The sequence below is a fragment of the Podarcis tiliguerta genome (genome assembly GCF_965153285.1).
Source record: "Podarcis tiliguerta genome assembly, chromosome: 4".
NCBI lineage: Eukaryota > Metazoa > Chordata > Lepidosauria > Squamata > Lacertidae > Podarcis > Podarcis tiliguerta.
Genome location: NC_139537.1, coordinates 90,521,827 through 90,536,440, shown reverse-complemented (window position 1 = coordinate 90,536,440; position 14,614 = coordinate 90,521,827).

Here is a 14,614-nt window from a genome sequence, read left to right as displayed (position 1 = left end):
TCTGCAATTCACTCAAAAATGGTGCCACACTGTTGCAAACCATCCCCTGAAAGCTTTTTCGGTGGAAACAGATGGGTTTTTATCATGGGAAACAGAATTAGCCCTCGTGGTCTGAACACCTTTTTTTGAAAAAATCCCTAAGCCGCGCGGTCACAATTTCAGCAAAAATCTGACGTTCTGCAATTTAGTAAAAAATGGTGCCACACTGTTGCAAACCATCCCCTGAAAGCTTTTTCGGTGGAAACAGATGGGTTTTAATCGTGGGAAACAGAATTAGCCCTTGACGTCTGGACAACTTTTTTTGAAAAAATCCCAAAGCCGCGCGGTCACAATTTCAGGAAAAATCTGACGTTCTGCAATTTAGTCAAAAATGGTGCCAAACTCTTGCAAACGATCCCCTGAAAGCTTTTTCGGTGGAAACAGATGGGTTTTTATCATGGGAAACAGAATTAGCCCTCGACGTCTGAACACCTTTTTTTGAAAAAATCCCTAAGCCGCGCGGTCACAATTTCAGCAAAAATCTGACGTTCTGCAATTCACTCAAAAATGCTGCCACACTGTTGCAAACCATCCCCTGAAAGCTTTTTCGGTGGAAACAGATGGGTTTTTATCATGGGAAACAGAATTAGCCCTCGAGGTCTGAACACCTTTTTTTGAAAAAATCCCTAAGCCGCGCGGTCAAAATTTCAGCAAAAATCTGACGTTCTGCAATTAAGTCAAAAATGGTGCCACACTGTTGCAAACCATCCCCTGAAAGCTTTTTCGGTGGAAACAGATGGGTTTTTATCATGGGAAACAGAATTAGCCCTCGAGGTCTGAACACCTTTTTTGAAAAAATCCCTAAGCCGCGCTGTCACAATTTCAGCAAAAATCTGACGTTCTGCAATTCACTCAAAAATGGTGCCACACTGTTGCAAACCATCCCCTGAAAGCGTTTTCGGTGGAAACAGATGGGTTTTAATCGTGGGAAACAGAATTAGCCCTTGACGTCTGGACAACTTTTTTTGAAAAAATCCCAAAGCCGCGCGGTCACAATTTCAGCAAAAATCTGACGTTCTGCAATTTAGTCAAAAATGGTGCCAAACTCTTGCAAACGATCCCCTGAAAGCTTTTTCGGTGGAAACAGATGGGTTTTTATCATGGGAAACAGAATTAGCCCTCGACGTCTGAACACCTTTTTTTGAAAAAATCCCTAAGCCGCGCGGTCACAATTTCAGCAAAAATCTGACGTTCTGCAATTCACTCAAAAATGCTGCCACACTGTTGCAAACCATCCCCTGAAAGCTTTTTCGGTGGAAACAGATGGGTTTTTATCATGGGAAACAGAATTAGCCCTCGACGTCTGAACACCTTTTTTTGAAAAAATCCCTAAGCCGCGCGGTCAAAATTTCAGCAAAAATCTGACGTTCTGCAATTAAGTCAAAAATGGTGCCACACTGTTGCAAACCATCCCCTGAAAGCTTTTTCGGTGGAAACAGATGGGTTTTTATCATGGGAAACAGAATTAGCCCTCGAGGTCTGAACACCTTTTTTGAAAAAATCCCTAAGCCGCGCGGTCACAATTTCAGCAAAAATCTGACGTTCTGCAATTCACTCAAAAATGGTGCCACACTGTTGCAAACCATCCCCTGAAAGCGTTTTCGGTGGAAACAGATGGGTTTTTATCATGGGAAACAGAATTAGCCCTCGAGGTCTGAACACCTTTTTTTGAAAAAATCCCTAAGCCGCGCGGTCACAATTTCAGCAAAAATCTGACGTTCTGCAATTCACTCAAAAATGCTGCCACACTGTTGCAAACCATCCCCTGAAAGCTTTTTCGGTGGAAACAGATGGGTTTTTATCAAGGGAAATAGAATTAGCCCTCGAGGTCTGAACACCTTTTTTTGAAAAAATCCCTAAGCCGCGCGGTCACAATTTCAGCAAAAATCTGACGTTCTGCAATTTAGTGAAAAATGGTGCCACACTGTTGCAAACCATCCCCTGAAAGCTTTTTCGGTGGAAACAGATGGGTTTTTATCATGGGAAACAGAATTAGCCCTCGAGGTCTGAACACCTTTTTTTGAAAAAATCCCTAAGCCGCGCGGTCACAATTTCAGCAAAAATCTGACGTTCTGCAATTTAGTCAAAAATGGTGCCAAACTGTTGCAAACGATCCCCTGAAAGCTTTTACGGTGGAAACAGATGGGTTTTTATCATGGGAAACAGAATTAGCCCTCGAGGTCTGAACACCTTTTTTGAAAAACGTCCCTAAGCCGCGCGGTCACAATTTCAGCAAAAATCTGACGTTCTGCAATTTAGTCAAAAATGGTGCCAAACTGTTGCAAACGATCCCCTGAAAACTTTTACGGTGGAAAAACATTGGTTTTTATCATGGGAAACAGAATCAGCCCTCGACGTCTGAACAACTTTTTTTAAAAAAATCCCTAAGCGGCGCGGTCACAATTTCAGCAAAAATCTGACGTTCTGCAATTCACTCAAAAATGCTGCCAAAATGTTGCAAACGATCCCCTGAAAGCTTTTTCGGTGGAAACAGATGGGTTTTAATGCTGGGAAAAAGAATTAGCCCTCGACGTCTGAACAACTTTTTTTGAAAAAATCCCAAAGCCGCGCGGTCACAATTTCAGCAAAAATCTGACGTTCTGCAATTTAGTCAAAAATGGTGCCAAACTCTTGCAAACGATCCCCTGAAAGCTTTTACGGTGGAAACAGATGGGTTTTAATCCTGGGAAACAGAATCAGCCCTCGACGTCTGGACAACTTTTTTTTGAAAACATCCCTAAGGGCCGCGGTCAAAATTTCAGCAAAAATCTGACGTTCTGCAATTCACTCAAAAATGGTGCCACACTGTTGCAAACCATCCCCTGAAAGCTTTTTCGGTGGAAACAGATGGGTTTTAATCGTGGGAAAAAGAATTAGCCCTCGAGGTCTGAACAACTTTTTTTGAATAAAATCCCTAAGCCGCGCGATCACAATTTCAGCAAAAATCTGACGTTCTGCAATTCACTCAAAAATGGTGCCAAACTCTTGCAAACGATCCCCTGAAAGCTTTTTCGGTGGAAACAGATGGGTTTTAATCGTGGGAAACAGAATCAGCCCTCGACGTCTGGACAACTTTTTTTGAAAAAATCCCTAAGCCGCGCGGTCACAATTTCAGCAAATATCTGACGTTCTGCAATTCACTCAAAAATGCTGCCACACTGTTGCAAACCATCCCCTGAAAGCTTTTTCGGTGGAAACAGATGGGTTTTTATCATGGGAAACAGAATTAGCCCTCGACGTCTGAACACCTTTTTTTTGAAAAAATCCCTAAGCCGCGCGGTCACAATTTCAGCAAAAATCTGACGTTCTGCAATTAAGTCAAAAATGGTGCCACACTGTTGCAAACCATCCCCTGAAAGCTTTTTCGGTGGAAACAGATGGGTTTTTATCATGGGAAACAGAATTAGCCCTCTAGGTCTGAACACCTTCTTTGAAAAAATCCCTAAGCCGCGCGGTCACAATTTCAGCAAAAATCTGACGTTCTGCAATTCACTCAAAAATGGTGCCACACTGTTGCAAACCATCCCCTGAAAGCGTTTTCGGTGGAAACAGATGGGTTTTTATCATGGGAAACAGAATTAGCCCTCGAGGTCTGAACACCTTTTTTTGAAAAAATCCCTAAGCCGCGCGGTCACAATTTCAGCAAAAATCTGACGTTCTGCAATTTAGTCAAAAATGGTGCCAAACTCTTGCAAACGATCCCCTGAAAGCTTTTTCGGTGGAAACAGATGGGTTTTAATCGTGGGAAAAAGAATTAGCCCTCGAGGTCTGAACAACTTTTTTTTAAAAAATCCCTAAGCGGTGCGGTCACAATTTCAGCAAAAATCTGACGTTCTGCAATTCACTCAAAAATGGTGCCACACTGTTGCAAACCATCCCCTGAAAGCTTTTTCGGTGGAAACAGATGGGTTTTTATCATGGGAAACAGAATTAGCCCTCGACTTCTGGACAACTTTTTTTGAAAAAATCCCTAAGCCGCGCGGTCACAATTTCAGCAAAAATCTGACGTTCTGCAATTTACTCAAAAATGGTGCCAAACTGTTGCAAACGATCCCCTGAAAGCTTTTTCGGTGGAAACAGATGGGTTTTTATCATGGGAAACAGAATTAGCCCTCGAGGTCTGAACACCTTTTTTTGAAAAACATCCCTAAGCCGCGTGGTCACAATTTCAGCAAAAATCTGACGTTCTGCAATTTAGTCAAAAATGGTGCCAAACTCTTCAAAACGATCCCCTGAAAGCTTTTTCGGTGGAAACAGATGGGTTGTAATGCTGGGAAACAGAATCAGCCCTCGACGTCTGGTCAACTTTTTCTGAAAAAATCCCTAAGCCGCGCGGTCACAATTTCAGCAAAAATCTGACGTTCTGCAATTCACTCAAAAATGCTGCCACACTGTTGCAAACCATCCCCTGAAAGCTTTTTCGGTGGAAACAGATGGGTTTTAATGCTGGGAAACAGAATTTGCCCTCGAGGTCTGAACAACTTTTTTTGAAAAAATCCCTAAGCCGCGTGGTCACAATTTCATCAAAAATCTGACGTTCTGCAATTTAGTCAAAAATGGTGCCAAACTCTTGAAAACGATCCCCTGAAAGCTTTTACGGTGGAAATAGATGGGTTTTAATGCTGGGAAACAGAATCAGCCCTCAACGTCTGGACAACTTTTTCTGAAAAAATCCCTAAGCCGCGCGGTCACAATTTCAGCAAAAATCTGACGTTCTGCAATTCACTCAAAAATGGTGCCACACTGTTGCAAACCATCCCCTGAAAGCGTTTTCGGTGGAAACAGATGGGTTTTTATCATGGGAAACAGAATTAGCCCTCGAGGTCTGAACACCTTTTTTTGAAAAACATCCCTAAGCCGCGCGGTCACAATTTCAGCAAAAATCTGACGTTCTGCAATTTAGTCAAAAATGGTGCCAAACTCTTGAAAAAGATCCCCTGAAAGCTTTTACGGTGGAGACAGATGGGTTTTAATCCTGGGAAACAGAATCAGCCCTCGACGTCTGGACAACTTTTTCTGAAAACATCCCTAAGCGGTCACAATTTCAGCAAAAATCTCACGTTCTGCAATTCACTCAAAAATGCTGCCACACTGTTGCAAACCATCCCCTGAAAGCTTTTTCGGTGGAAACAGATGGGTTTTTATCATGGGAAACAGAATCAGCCCTCGAGGTCTGAACACCTTTTTTTGAAAAAAATCCCTAAGCCGCGCGTTCACAATTTCAGCAAAAATCTGACGTTCTGCAATTTAGTCAAAAATGGTGCCAAACTCTTGAAAACGATCCCCTGAAAGCTTTTACGGTGGAAACAGATGGGTTTTAATGCTGGGAAACAGAATCAGCCCTCGACGTCTGGACAACTTTTTCTGAAAAAATCCCTAAGCCGCACGGTCACAATTTCAGCAAAAATCTGACGTTCTGCAATTCACTCAAAAATGCTGCCAAAATGTTGCAAACGATCCCCTCAAAGCTTTTTCGGTGGAAACAGATGGGTATTAATCCTGGGAAACAGAATCAGCCCTCGACGTCTGGTCAACTTTTTCTGAAAAAATCCCTAAGCCGCGCGGTCACAATTTCAGCAAAAATCTGACGTTCTGCAATTCACTCAAAAATGCTGCCAAAATGTTGCAAACGATCCCCTGAAAGCATTTTCGGTGCAAACAGATGGGTTTTAATGCTGGGAAAAAGAATTAGCCTTCGACGTCTGAACAACTTTTTTTGAAAAAATCCCTAAGCCGCGCGGTCACAATTTCAGCAAAAATCTGACGTTCTGCAATTCAGTCAAAAATGGTGCCAAACTCTTGCAAACGATCCCCTGAAAGCTTTTACGGTGGAAACAGATGGGTTTTAATCCTGGGAAACAGAATCAGCCCTCGACGTCTGGACAACTTTTTCTGAAAAAATCCCTAAGCCGCGCGGTCACAATTTCAGCAAAAATCTGACGTTCTGCAATTCACTCAAAAATGCTGCCAAAATGTTGCAAACGATCCCCTGAAAGCATTTTCGGTGGAAACAGATGGGTTTTAATGCTGGGAAAAAGAATTAGCCCTCGACGTCTGAACAACTTTTTTTGAAAAAATCCCTAAGCCGCGCGGTCACAATTTCAGCAAAAATCTGACGTTCTGCAATTCAGTCAAAAATGGTGCCAAACTCTTGCAAACGATCCCCTGAAAGCTTTTACGGTGGAAACAGATGGGTTTTAATCCTGGGAAACAGAATCAGCCCTCGACGTCTGGACAACTTTTTCTGAAAAAAATCCCTAAGCCGCGCGGTCACAATTTCAGCAAAAATCTGACGTTCTGCAATTCACTCAAAAATGCTGCCAAAATGTTGCAAACGATCCCCTGAAAGCATTTTCGGTGGAAACAGATGGGTTTTAATGCTGGGAAAAAGAATTAGCCCTCGACGTCTGAACACCTTTTTTTGAAAAAATCCCTAAGCCGCGCGGCCACAATTTCAGCAAAAATCTGACGTTCTGCAATTCAGTCAAAAATGGTGCCAAACTCTTGCAAACGATCCCCTGAAAGCTTTTACGGTGGAAACAGATGGGTTTTAATCCTGGGAAACAGAATCAGCCCTCGACGTCTGGACAACTTTTTTTGAAAAAATCCCTAAGCCGCGCGGTCACAATTTCAGCAAAAATCTGACGTTCTGCAATTCACTCAAAAATGCTGCCAAAATGTTGCAAACGATCCCCTGAAAGCTTTTTCGGTGGAAATAGATGGGTTTTAATCCTGGGAAAAAGAATTAGCCCTCGAGGTCTGAACAACTTTTTTTGAATAAAATCCCTAAGCCGCGCGATCACAATTTCAGCAAAAATCTGACGTTCTGCAATTTAGTCAAAAATGGTGCCAAACTCTTGCAAACGATCCCCTGAAAGCTTTTTCGGTGGAAACAGATGGGTTTTAATCGTGGGAAACAGAATCAGCCCTCGACGTCTTTACAACTTTTTCTGAAAACATCCCTAAGCCGCGCGTTCACAATTTCAGCAAAAATCTGACGTTCTGCAATTCACTCAAAAATGCTGCCAAAATGTTGCAAACGATCCCCTCAAAGCTTTTTCGGTGGAAACAGATGGGTTTTAATCGTGGGAAAAAGAATTAGCCCTCGACGTCTGAACAACTTTTTTTAAAAAAATCCCTAAGCCGCGCGGTCACAATTTCAGCAAAGATCTGACGTTCTGCAATTCACTCAAAAATGGTGACAAACTCTTGCAAACGATCCCCTGAAAGCTTTTACGGTGGAAACAGATGGGTTTTAATCCTGGGAAACAGAATTAGCCCTCGACGTCTGAACAACTTTTTTTGAAAAAATCCCTAAGCGGCGCGGTCACAATTTCAGCAAAAATCTGACGTTCTGCAATTCACTCAAAAATGGTGCCACACTGTTGCAAACCATCCCCTGAAAGCTTTTTCGGTGGAAACAGATGGGTTTTTATCACGGGAAACAGAATTAGCCCTCGACTTCTGGACAACTTTTTTTGAAAAAATCCCTAAGCCGCGCGGTCACAATTTCAGCAAAAATCTGACGTTCTGCAATTTAGTCAAAAATGGTGCGAAAACTGTTGCAAACGATCCCCTGAAAGCTTTTACGGTGGAAACAGATGGGTTTTAATCCTGGGAAACAGAATCAGCCCTCGACGTCTGGACAACTTTTTTTGAAAAAATCCCTAAGCCGCGCGGTCACAATTTCAGCAAAAATCTGACGTTCTGCAATTCACTCAAAAATGATGCCAAAATGTTGCAAACGATCCCCTGAAAGCTTTTTCGGTGGAAACAGATGGGTTTTAATCGTGGGAAAAAGAATTAGCGCTCGACGTCTGAACAAATTTTTTTGAAAAAAAATCCCTAAGCCGCGCTGTCACAATTTCAGCAAAAATCTGACGTTCTGCAATTTAGTCAAAAATGGTGCCAAACTCTTGCAAACGATCCCCTGAAAGCTTTTTCGTTGGAAACAGATGGGTTTTAATCCTGGGAAACAGAATCAGCCCTCGACGTCTGGACAACTTTTTCTGAAAACATCCCTAAGCCGCGCGGTCACAATTTCAGCAAAAATCTGACGTTCTGCAATTTAGTAAAAAATGCTGCCAAAATGTTGCAAACGATCCCCTGAAAGCTTTTTCGGTGGAAACAGATGGGTTTTTATCATGGGAAACAGAATTAGCCCTCGAGGTCTGAACACCTTTTTTTGAAAAAATCCCTAAGCCGCGTGGTCACAATTTCAGCAAAAATCTGACGTTCTGCAATTTAGTCAAAAATGCTGCCAAACTCTTGCAAACGATCCCCTGAAAGCTTTTACGGTGGAAACAGATGGGTTTTAATCCTGGGAAACAGAATCAGCCCTCGACGTCTGGACAACTTTTTCTGAAAAAATCCGTAAACCGCGCGGTCACAATTTCAGCAAAAATCTGACGTTCTGCAATTCACTCAAAAATGCTGCCAAAATGTTGCAAACGACCCCCTGAAAGCTTTTTCGGTGGAAACAGATGGGTTTTAATGCTGGGAAAAAGAATTAGCCCTCGACGTCTGGACAACTTTTTTTGAAAAAATCCCTAAGCCGCGCGGTCACAATTTCAGCAAAAATCTGACGTTCTGCAATTTAGTCAAAAATGGTGCCAAACTATTGAAAACGATCCCCTGAAAGCTTTTACGGTGGAAAAAGATGGGTTTTAATGCTGGGAAACAGAATCAGCCCTCGACGTCTGGACAACTTTTTCTGAAAAAATCCCTAAGCCGCGCGGTCACAATTTCAGCAAAAATCTGACGTTCTGCAATTCACTCAAAAATGCTGCCAAAATGTTGCAAACGATCCCCTCAAAGCTTTTTCGGTGGAAACAGATGGGTTTTAATCGTGGGAAAAAGAATTAGCCCTCGACGTCTGAACAACGTTTTTTGAAGAAATCCCTAAGCCGCGCGGTCACAATTTCAGCAAAAATCTGACGTTCTGCAATTCACTCAAAAATGCTGCCAAAATGTTGCAAACGATCCCCTGAAAGCTTTTTCGGTGGAAACAGATGGGTTTTAATCCTGGGAAAAAGAATTAGCCCTCGAGGTCTGAACAACTTTTTTTGAAAAAAATCCCTAAGCCGCGCGGTCACAATTTCAGCAAAAATCTGACGTTCTGCAATTTAGTCAAAAATGGTGCCAAACTCTTGAAAACGATCCCCTGAAAGCTTTTTCGGTGGAAACAGATGGGTTTTTATCATGGGAAACAGAATCAGCCCTCGACTTCTGGACAACTTTTTTTGAAAAAATCCCTAAGCCGCGCGGTCACAATTTCAGCAAAAATCTGACGTTCTGCAATTCACTCAAAAATGCTGCCACACTGTTGCAAACCATCCCCTGAAAGCTTTTTCGGTGGAAACAGATGGGTTTTTATCATGGGAAACAGAATTAGCCCTCGAGGTCTGAACACCTTTTTTTGAAAAAAATCCCTAAGCCGCGCGGTCACAATTTCAGCAAAAATCTGACGTTCTGCAATTTAGTCAAAAATGGTGCCAAACTCTTGAAAACGATCCCCTGAAAGCTTTTACGGTGGAAACAGATGGGTTTTAATGCTGGGAAACAGAATCAGCCCTCAACGTCTGGAAAACTTTTTCTGAAAAAATCCCTAAGCCGCGCGGTCACAATTTCAGCAAAAATCTGACGTTCTGCAATTCACTCAAAAATGCTGCCAAAATGTTGCAAACGATCCCCTCAAAGCTTTTTCGGTGGAAACAGATGGGTTTTATTCCTGGGAAAAAGAATTAGCCCTCGACGTCTGAACAACTTTTTTTGAAAAAATCCCTAAGCCGCGCGGTCACAATTTCAGCAAAAATCTGACGTTCTGCAATTTAGTCAAAAATGGTGCCACACTGTTGCAAACCATCCCCTGAAAGCTTTTTCGGTGGAAACAGATGGGTTTTTATCATGGGAAACAGAATTAGCCCTCGAGGTCTGAACACCTTTTTTGAAAAAATCCCTAAGCCGCGCGGTCACAATTTCAGCAAAAATCTGACGTTCTGCAATTCACTCAAAAATGGTGCCACACTGTTGCAAACCATCCCCTGAAAGCGTTTTCGGTGGAAACAGATGGCTTTTTATCATGGGAAACAGAATTAGCCCTCGAGGTCTGAACACCTTTTTTTGAAAAAATCCCTAAGCCGCGCGGTCACAATTTCAGCAAAAATCTGACGTTCTGCAATTTAGTCAAAAATGGTGCCAAACTCTTGCAAACGATCCCCTGAAAGCTTTTTCGGTGGAAACAGATGAGTTTTTATAATGGGAAACAGAATCAGCCCTCGACGTCTCAACACCATTTTTTGAAAAAATCCCTAAGCCGCGCGGTCACAATTTCAGCAAAAATCTGACGTTCTGCAATTCACTCAAAAATGCTGCCAAAATGTTGCAAACGATCCCCTCAAAGCTTTTTCGGTGGAAACAGATGGGTTTTATTCCTGGGAAAAAGAATTAGCCCTCGACGTCTGAACAACTTTTTTTGAAAAAATCCCTAAGCCGTGCGGTCACAATTTCAGCAAAAATCTGACGTTCTGCAATTTAGTCAAAAATGGTGCCACACTGTTGCAAACCATCCCCTGAAAGCTTTTTCGGTGGAAACAGATGGGTTTTTATCATGGGAAACAGAATTAGCCCTCGAGGTCTGAACACCTTTTTTGGAAAAAATCCCTAAGCCGCGCGGTCACAATTTCAGCAAAAATCTGACGTTCTGCAATTCACTCAAAAATGGTGCCACACTGTTGCAAACCATCCCCTGAAAGCGTTTTCGGTGGAAACAGATGGCTTTTTATCATGGGAAACAGAATTAGCCCTCGAGGTCTGAACACCTTTTTTTGAAAAAATCCCTAAGCCGCGCGGTCACAATTTCAGCAAAAATCTGACGTTCTGCAATTTAGTAAAAAATGGTGCCAAACTCTTGAAAACGATCCCCTGAAAGCTTTTTCGGTGGAAACAGATGGGTTTTTATAATGGGAAACAGAATCAGCCCTCGACGTCTGAACACCTTTTTTTGAAAAAATCCCTAAGCCGCGCGGTCACAATTTCAGCAAATATCTGACGTTCTGCAATTCACTCAAAAATGCTGCCACACTGTTGCAAACCATCCCCTGAAAGCTTTTTTGGTGGAAACAGATGGGTTTTTATCATGGGAAACAGAATTAGCCCTCGAGGTCTGAACACCTTTTTTTGAAAAAAATCCCTAAGCCGCGCGGTCACAATTTCAGCAAAAATCTGACGTTCTGCAATTTAGTCAAAAATGGTGCCAAACTCTTGAAAACGATCCCCTGAAAGCTTTTACGGTGGAAACAGATGGGTTTTAATGCTGGGAAACAGAATCAGCCCTCGACGTATGGACAACTTTTTCTGAAAAAATCCCTAAGCCGCGCGGTCACAATTTCAGCAAAAATCTGACGTTCTGCAATTCACTCAAAAATGCTGCCAAAATGTTGCAAACGATCCCCTCAAAGCTTTTTCGGTGGAAACAGATGGGTTTTATTCCTGGGAAAAAGAATTAGCCCTCGACGTCTGAACAACTTTTTTTGAAAAAATCCCTAAGCCGCGCGGTCACAATTTCAGCAAAAATCTGACGTTCTGCAATTTAGTCAAAAATGGTGCCACACTGTTGCAAACGATCCCCTGAAAGCTTTTTCGGTGGAAACAGATGGGTTTTTATCATGGGAAACAGAATTAGCCCTCGAGGTCTGAACACCTTTTTTGGAAAAAATCCCTAAGCCGCGCGGTCACAATTTCAGCAAAAATCTGACGTTCTGCAATTCACTCAAAAATGGTGCCACACTGTTGCAAACCATCCCCTGAAAGCGTTTTCGGTGGAAACAGATGGCTTTTTATCATGGGAAACAGAATTAGCCCTCGAGGTCTGAACACCTTTTTTTGAAAAAATCCCTAAGCCGCGCGGTCGCAATTTCAGCAAAAATCTGACGTTCTGCAATTTAGTAAAAAATGGTGCCAAACTCTTGAAAACGATCCCCTGAAAGCTTTTTCGGTGGAAACAGATGGGTTTTTATAATGGGAAACAGAATCAGCCCTCGACGTCTGAACACCTTTTTTTGAAAAAATCCCTAAGCCGCGCGGTCACAATTTCAGCAAATATCTGACGTTCTGCAATTCACTCAAAAATGCTGCCACACTGTTGCAAACCATCCCCTGAAAGCTTTTTTGGTGGAAACAGATGGGTTTTTATCATGGGAAACAGAATTAGCCCTCGAGGTCTGAACACCTTTTTTTGAAAAAAAATCCCTAAGCCGCGCGGTCACAATTTCAGCAAAAATCTGACGTTCTGCAATTTAGTCAAAAATGGTGCCAAACTCTTGAAAACGATCCCCTGAAAGCTTTTACGGTGGAAACAGATGGGTTTTAATGCTGGGAAACAGAATCAGCCCTCGACGTATGGACAACTTTTTCTGAAAAAATCCCTAAGCCGCGCGGTCACAATTTCAGCAAAAATCTGACGTTCTGCAATTCACTCAAAAATGCTGCCAAAATGTTGCAAACGATCCCCTCAAAGCTTTTTCGGTGGAAACAGATGGGTTTTAATCCTGGGAAAAAGAATTAGCCCTCGACGTCTGAACAACTTTTTTTGAAAAAATCCCTAAGCCGCGCGGTCACAATTTCAGCAAAAATCTGACGTTCTGCAATTTAGTCAAAAATGGTGCCACACTGTTGCAAACCATCCCCTGAAAGCTTTTTCGGTGGAAACAGATGGGTTTTTATCATGGGAAACAGAATTAGCCCTCGAGGTCTGAACACCTTTTTTGAAAAAATCCCTAAGCCGCGCGGTCACAATTTCAGCAAAAATCTGACGTTCTGCAATTCACTCAAAAATGGTGCCACACTGTTGCAAACCATCCCCTGAAAGCGTTTTCGGTGGAAACAGATGGCTTTTTATCATGGGAAACAGAATTAGCCCTCAAGGTCTGAACACCTTTTTTTGAAAAAATCCCTAAGCCGCGCGGTCACAATTTCAGCAAAAATCTGACGTTCTGCAATTTAGTCAAAAATGGTGCCAAACTCTTGCAAACGATCCCCTGAAAGCTTTTACGGTGGAAACAGATGGGTTGTAATCCTGGGAGACAGAATCAGCCCTCGACGTCTGGACAACTTTCTTTGAAAAAATCCCTAAGCCGCGCGTTCACAATTTCAGCAAAAATCTGACGTTCTGCAATTCACTCAAAAATGCTGCCAAAATGTTGCAAACGATCCCCTCAAAGCTTTTTCGGTGGAAACAGATGCGTTTTAATCGTCGGAAAAAGAATTAGCCCTCGACGTCTGAACAACTTTTTTTGAAAAAATCCCTAAGCCGCGCGGTCACAATTTCAGCAAAAATCTGACGTTCTGCAATTCACTCAAAAATGGTGCCACACTGTTGCAAACCATCCCCTGAAAGCGTTTTCGGTGGAAACAGATGGCTTTTTATCATGGGAAACAGAATTAGCCCTCGAGGTCTGAACACCTTTTTTTGAAAAAATCCCTAAGCCGCGCGGTCACAATTTAAGCAAAAATCTGACGTTCTGCAATTTAGTCAAAAATGGTGCCAAACTCTTGCAAACGATCCCCTGAAAGCTTTTTCGGTGGAAACAGATGGGTTTTTATAATGGGAAACAGAATCAGCCCTCGACGTCTCAACACCTTTTTTTGAAAAAATCCCTAAGCCGCGCGGTCACAATTTCAGCAAAAATCTGACGTTCTGCAATTCACTCAAAAATGCTGCCAAAATGTTGCAAACGATCCCCTCAAAGCTTTTTCGGTGGAAACAGATGGGTTTTATTCCTGGGAAAAAGAATTAGCCCTCGACGTCTGAACAACTTTTTTTGAAAAAATCCCTAAGCCGCGCGGTCACAATTTCAGCAAAAATCTGACGTTCTGCAATTTAGTCAAAAATGGTGCCACACTGTTGCAAACCATCCCCTGAAAGCTTTTTCGGTGGAAACAGATGGGTTTTTATCATGGGAAACAGAATTAGCCCTCGAGGTCTGAACACCTTTTTTGAAAAAATCCCTAAGCCGCGCGGTCACAATTTCAGCAAAAATCTGACGTTCTGCAATTCACTCAAAAATGGTGCCACACTGTTGCAAACCATCCCCTGAAAGCGTTTTCGGTGGAAACAGATGGCTTTTTATCATGGGAAACAGAATTAGCCCTCGAGGTCTGAACACCTTTTTTTGAAAAAATCCCTAAGCCGCGCGGTCACAATTTCAGCAAAAATCTGACGTTCTGCAATTTAGTCAAAAATGGTGCCAAACTCTTGAAAACGATCCCCTGAAAGCTTTTTCGGTGGAAACAGATGGGTTTTTATAATGGGAAACAGAATCAGCCCTCGACGTCTGAACACCTTTTTTTGAAAAAATCCCTAAGCCGCGCGGTCACAATTTCAGCAAATATCTGACGTTCTGCAATTCACTCAAAAATGCTGCCACACTGTTGCAAACCATCCCCTGAAAGCTTTTTTGGTGGAAACAGATGGGTTTTTATCATGGGAAACAGAATTAGCCCTCGAGGTCTGAACACCTTTTTTTGAAAAAAATCCCTAAGCCGCGCGGTCACAATTTCAGCAAAAATCTGACGT